Here is a 7,354-nt window from a genome sequence, read left to right as displayed (position 1 = left end):
TGCTCCATAACCTTTCCTGGTACTGAGGTCAGGCTGACAGGCCTGTACCTCCTTCCAACTCTTCTTGTAAATAAGCATCACAGTGGCAAACTTCCAGTTGTCTGATACCTCCTTGGTTAGCCAGATATGATGGTAAATTGTGGAACAATTTCACTGGGTTTCTTGGTGAACAATTCCAAGGTGGATTCCATCTGGCCATTCTGCAGACAGCACAGAATTTAGTAAAACCCAATAATCATTTGAGAAAGTGCAATGTATACATTTGAAAAAAATTCTGCAGTTGCTCCATCTACAATCCTTTGCAAGTCAATTCATTCACCAAATATCCTACTCAAATAAATTTATGTCTTTGTGGTCACTGGTTCTGGAGTTTTTGGCAAACCAAAAGATATAATTTCTCAACATTTTCTTAATAGGATTTAATGAAGGCTGTTGCAATGAACCATCAGCTCTTTAAAAGACATTATCAATAGTAGTTACTGAAAAAAATTGAGTCGTTATGGGTAAGGAGGAAATAAATGCCTAGATTTTAAACTGAAAATATGTGTTTGATTCTTTAGATATACAGTAGAGATTTTCTTTGCCAAGAAACTGTATTATTTAGGGAGAGTATTAAATTTTTTAAATTAGTTTTTAAAAGCAGAATGCCAGTAGACAATATGGTATCCAAGACATTCATACTTTAAATACATTGTGGCACACAAAATTCAAACAATATGCATCACATTTTTTAAATTGATTAGTTACAGTATTTTAGTGTTATCAAAGTCATACATATACATCCTCAAAACCTATATGCCTGTTCTTTTGCTTCTCTTCATTAGGAAAAAACAGTGTAGTTCTGAGCTTAAAGAGAAAATGAGTTAAAAGTGAGCGATGTCTTCATCATGAATATTTGCCCTTATCAGAATGGAGGCTTCTGTAACAATTACTATGTATCTAGGCAGCAGCACTACAAGTGAATTTGAATTAGCATCACTAGATTATTTCAATAGTTCTTATTCATCACAAACAACAGCTTCAGGAAAACATAACAGTACCACATGCGACCAGACAGAGGATATATTAGAAAACATGCTTTCAAATCTAGAAACCAATGTAAAGACTATAAAAAATGCAGATGCAGAAGGAAGGCCAGAAATCCTGTGCTCAAATTTAGAAAATCTACTAGAACTTTTTAATAATGTCTGACAACTGCACCACCAAATCTCTTACTTGTACAACATGAGAGGCTACAATCAGAACATCCATTCAGACAGTTGCCTTGCCAGAGAGTACTGGTGGGAAAAAAAAAAACACCATTCGCTGTTACATTCTCCAACACTGTTATTGCTCTACTACCCTAGAGAAATGTCATGCAATAAATAACAAATAGAGTATAATGCATGTTAAAATGTGTCCCATATATAAAAAAGTATGAGAAAAAATAACTAGTATTAGCATGAAGAATATTTTGCACCATAGCCTCACTGTTTTAATCCTAGAAAATTAGAAGAAATATGTGCCTGCTATTCCCATTCTTCCTCCAAATATTAATTATCACCAGTATAATTGCATGTCAACAGCACTAGATCCCACTTTTATGTTAAATTGTTGAAGTTAAGTTTCACAACTAAACACACAAAGAATAAATGCGTGGTTTAATGTATTCATTTTGGGTGGATACTTTAGAAGAAAATTCTATCAACTTTGCTTGAAATTTGAAAAATCTTAATTCTGACACAGAAACTGTATTGTTAAGAGAAAAAGAATGCATCTTTTAAAATATTACAGTCTGAATATTGTTACAAAATTTGACAACTATTTTCCAGTATTTTGTTCCTAGGTGGGAGAGGAGCTGCTGTTTATACCTTACTTATATCAGACTCATTTCAGTGGGCCCGCATGTCTATGACTGCACAAACCAAAAAACAGTCTCATTTCTGAAGCTCAAAGCAAACTTGCAGGGATAAGTCATCAAGAAGGCAAGTTTCTATTTTACCATTCTCAGATGTTTTGAGGAAATATTTCTTCCCTTCATATTAATTTTTTGTTAAAATAATTTTGAAATTGTATTGCGTATTACCAACTTAAAATACAAAATCATTTTCAGTTATGGTAAAGGTTTACCTGCATTTTAACAGCACAAAGAAACAAAGCCTGTGGGTCTCGGATATTTTATTTTAAATTGCAGAGTAACAGCAGGAACTGAATCTTGCTCTTTCTTTTCACCCAATACTTTCTCTTCACTAGCCCACAGAAAACAAACCTACATGGATACTATCTCATATAGACTGCAAATAAGGAATTTTTTCATTTTGAGTATTCCTACTCCAGCATAAATGCAGACCACACTTTTAGTTTGGTTTCATCAAGCTGTCATTCCAGGAGCTCAAGGAGTGAGTTCAGCACAGTTCTGCAAATAACTAATTGATTCCATCAGGTGCAAACATACATCAGACATAATCAGAAAGCAATTGGCAGTGACCATGATGCCTTACACATGACAGAGAAGATGAGAAAAATGTGAAAAGTTCAAGACAATAATTTTGAAGTCTAATCCTCACTGACTGATACCTGCATTCAATTTGTACCTCAATTTTTGACACAAATTCCTCAAAGCACCTAAATGTGGACACTGAAGCACATGCAATGACATCTGAGCCCTGCTCAGGGAGAAACTGTTCTCAGAGTCTGTCCGAGTCCCGAAGATCGGGATGTTTATGCAGTGCTCAAGAGAGTGCATCTCTTACACCACAGGTTTACAACCTGACAGGACCATTCAGCCCATTGCCATTGTGCAATATATCCAACACCACCAGTATCCACCTCCACAAGGTGTTTCCAGCCAGTCCAACTTGACACAGCAGATATGCTACTCTTACAGCTGGAACCTGTCCAGATGCACACACATCATCACATGAAACCACTGCCCTATCTAATGCTGCCAGACCTCTTATCCCAGAAACCAATGTCAGTACAAGTCCCAGCTCCATTAGGAAGATGCCTGAGTGGCAAGACACCCATTCAAATGAGCCTTGTCATTCTTCAGCTTTCAGAAGTGAATATTCTAAAAAATACAACAGTACCTGTTTATAAATTTGAAATTGCAAGGAGAACACTTGGTCCTTGGTCCAGTATTTCTGTTGTTGATAGCAATTTTAACAGCCAACCTTTCCATTTTCTCTCATTTCTCCCATGGCATGAGCTCTAAGGGTTTCATTCTTCCTCAGATATTTAGGGCTTTTTTTTTCCTCAGTATACTCAACCAGCAGAACAAATCCAAACTGTATCTTTCCCAGCTTTGCAGTCAGGAGACTCTAATTTTCTCTCTTCAGAAAAAACCCTCAGGATTTTTCCCTCACTCTCAACTCTGACAACTCTGCTAACAGAGTCAGCTTTGCAGCTAAGAGACAACTCTGCTTTGTGGATCTTCCATGTGCCAATTCCAAAATTGTAGTTTTGTTCACACTGGGCCTTGACAGAGAAAGGATTGTTGTCACATTAGCGTTGAAGACCTGTGAAGACCCCAACATTCTCCAACCAGGCTGGTTTTTGTCCCCACAGAAATCACACATTTAGTGGGAGCAGCCCTTGAAATTAATGGAAGTCTCCACATCCATACAGTAATAAAGAACAAAAACCACCTGGGTTAATGTTCTTCTGGTACTATTTTGTAAACATAAAGATATTGAGATTACTTAACCATTCATTCCTTCCTAATTTTACTTCACTAAAGCAAAATTAGAGAAGCCATAGAGAAACCGAATTAGCATCCCTTGATGTTGAGATATATGTCAACCATTTGTCCTTGAGCCATGCAGTATTTATTGAGTCTCAATTTGTATATTCTATATTTATTCCTTTTTCTTAGTAACATTGAAAATATTTGTATACCATTACATACATGATAAATGTCTAAAAAGTGTCATTTAATAGAAGGTTTTGGTTGGATTATTATTGACATATTACTGATTCAGAAGTGCTCAGTTATATGACATTTAATCATGCCGCCCAAAAGAGACCAGGTTAGCTTTTATATTGACAATAGGCTGGGATAAAGGATAGCAGAATCAGAGCTTGTATACTTGGTATTGAATAAACCATATATTCTAGGCTGTTTTACATAAAAACAGATATGCTAGATCAAACTAAAAACCAAAAGATTTTTCTCAGCTAGTGGCCCGCACCTGATGTTAAGAAAAAAAAGAACATATGAAAGAGGGAAAGTAGAACAGTAGCTGCCAGCTACTTCTGTTTCAAATCATCCATCTCATGTTTAATAGCTCTTTACAGTCTTTCCTTTACAAAATTGTTTAATCATTTTTTTTTATTTATTTGTAATTTTGGCATCCAATGAAAATGAATCTCAACATGTAATATTGTTATGCAGGAAAGGGCTTTCTTTTGTTTGTTTTAAACCTGCTGCCTAATAGTTTCCTTGGGTACCCCACAGTGAGTAATCATTCCCTATTCAGTTTCTTCATGTCATTCATAATTTCCTATTCCTCCCTCACACCCACATTTTGTTGTCTCTTTTCCAAGCTGAGGAATACTGCTACACAGCTATATGTCTCACAGAAGTTGTCCCATACCTCTAGCCCTCTGTGTCTGCTCTTCTCTCTGCCCTAAGTCTTATTTTCCTCTGTATTTCCACAAACCATTTACTATGATTCCATCTCATCAATATACACATAATGAAGCTTTTTGTTGCTTTTTTTTTTAATTTCTATTCTTTCCCAGCGCTTCCTAGCATCCTGTTTTTCTTTTGATAGTGGAGGCTGAGATTTGGGGTGATGTCTTAGAGGAATTAATCAGAAGAGTTTTGAGATCCTTGCTAATTTAGAGTCCACCACTATGAGCTTCATAATTAAAACTGTTCTTCCCTCAGGAGTTTTACTTAGAATTAATTTAGTCTTTTCTCACCCAACCACTCAACACTAATTCCTTACACAACTCTTTACAATAAGATTTGGCTATCTTGAATAATTTCGTATCTGCCAAAAATTGTCTCGTTATTTGCACTCTTTGCTAGAACAATTAAGAATATATTGAGTGGCGTACAGCTCCATCATTCATCTACAAAATCTTTTGGAAAACAATATTCTATCCTATTCTCTTTTTTTCCCTATTTTTTAACCCATTTCTAATTCAGGAATAAATGTATTACATATCCCATTTGTGGAAAGATGGCTGGCAGTAAAATCAGAGGAAACTGAGAATTTGTATTCACATCCTTAAAGAAGTTACAACAGTACAGAAGTTGTAGGGTAAAATACAGCTGCTACTCCCTGGATGGAAAGCAGTTGGCAGATTCCTGATACAACTGTGAGCATCTGCAGGGGGGGATGGAATGGGGGGGTGGAGCAGAGTGGAGACACCATGGGCCAGACTTTGTTGAAATCCTTGCAGGGAGGGGAACTTGATGGCACTTTCAGCTGATAAACAGCATAGCACCTGTCAGCCAAGGGAGGGGAGATGTTCTGCTGCTGAGCCAACAGCTCGAGAGCAACCTCTCCTTTGATTCACTGCTTCTCTCCCTTGGTCCATTATAGGCTAATTGTAATGTTAACACACAACTCCACCCCAAAGTCACCCACCCTCAAGGTACAACTAGTACAGCCACTCCTCACTGGGTACGTCCTCTATATTGTCGTGACTGTATCTTTAACAGCAAAGCAAGAGAATTTTACATGAATCAGTAACAAAGGTATTTATGACTCGAGTCACTCAAGCTCCCCCTAAACAATAAGAAATAGTATGAAAGTAAGTTGAGAACGGGAGAAAAGTTAGGGAAGTCTCCATTGTAACTGCTGGGACCTATCAATAGGCTGAACCTGTTTTCCCTCCATAGGGTCTCCTAATGGGTAACAATCATACTCTGTGTGTGCAGAATACTTTTACTGAGGATTAGAGTTTTCCTGTGTATTGCTTTAAATATGTGTTTGCAGTCAGGTACTACCACTGACAATCCCCGAATCTTAACCTGTCACAATTTTTTATCAACAAAGGTATGTTGTTTTATCAACAAACTTTATGTTATTCCATAAGCTGTTGGTTTGAGTCCTTCATAGGCGCTGGCAGTTGCCAGCAGGGTGTAACACATGCAAATAGAGAGAAAAACCCAGTGAGAGGTCAAAAAGTAGGAAGACCAGCTGAGGGGTCTCCCTTAAGCTGTTGGCAAATTTCCCTGTGCCACCCTCTGATCCTCAGACTCTGGCCCAAGCCTGTAGAACTGCCTGGGGTTGTTGTGGCCCAAGGAGAGGACTCAGCACTTCACCTTATTGAAGCTAACACAATTGGCCTGGGGCCATGGATCCAGCCTGTCCAGATCCCTCCAGAGCCTTCCTGCCCTCCAGCCTGTTAACACTCCCACCCAACTTGGTGCTGTCTGTGAACTTACTGAGGGTGTATTTGATCCCCTTGTCCAGATCATCATCAAAGGCATTAAACAGGACTGGTCCCAGCACTGAGCCCTGGGGAACCCCACTGGTACCCGGCTGCCAGCTGGCTGCAGCTCCTTTCACAGCCACTCTCTGGGCCTGACCATCCACACAGTTTTTCACCCAGGGAAAGCACAGAGCACCTGTCCAAGCTTCTCCAGGAGAATGCTGTGGGACACAGTATCAAAGGCTTTGCTGGAATGCAAGTAGGCAATATCCACAGCCTTTCCCTCAACTGCTAGGTGGATCAGCTGGTTATAAAACATCAGGCAGATCAAGCAGGACCAAACTTTTCTAAACCCATTCTGTCTGGGCCTGAATCCTGGCTTGTCCAGTACGTGCTTCGTGATCACTCAAGGCAATCTGCTCCATAACCTTCCCTGGCACCAAGGTCCGGCTGACAGGTCCACAGTTCCCCAGATTTTCCTGCCCTTCTTGTAGATAAGCTTCACATTGCCTGACTTCCAGCCATCTGGGACCTCCCCACTTCACCAGGTTCACCCAGATCACAATGGAATTGATGCAGGGATACAAATAGTACTTGATACCTTTTTCTCAATGGCTTTTTTTACCCAGACTAGTTTTGGGGTTTTGTTCCAGCTCAGTGAGCTCCCTTGAAATAACATCAGAATGAAGATTTGCTTTTTTAACCCAGAGATAAATTCACTAAGGCCACCATAGCACAGTGAGGAATAGTCAGTGTGTGGGAAAAGAAGTTCATATCAATAAACATGTATAGAATAGTCTAAAACCACTGTGCCATGAAGCAAATATTAAACACAATAACAAGTTGAATAAAGGTGACTAAAGACTATATTTGGGCCTCTTACTTTCTTAAGGGAGTATGAAACCAGGAACAATTTCCAGGACTGCCTGAAATTTAAATAATAGGAGCTGAAGAATGTCAGCTCCACTGCCAAGAGGAATTTTCC

This window comes from Taeniopygia guttata, chromosome 5 (genome assembly GCF_048771995.1).
Source record: "Taeniopygia guttata chromosome 5, bTaeGut7.mat, whole genome shotgun sequence".
NCBI lineage: Eukaryota > Metazoa > Chordata > Aves > Passeriformes > Estrildidae > Taeniopygia > Taeniopygia guttata.
The sequence above is the reverse complement of the archived record's forward strand: the minus strand, read 5'-3'. Positions refer to the sequence as shown.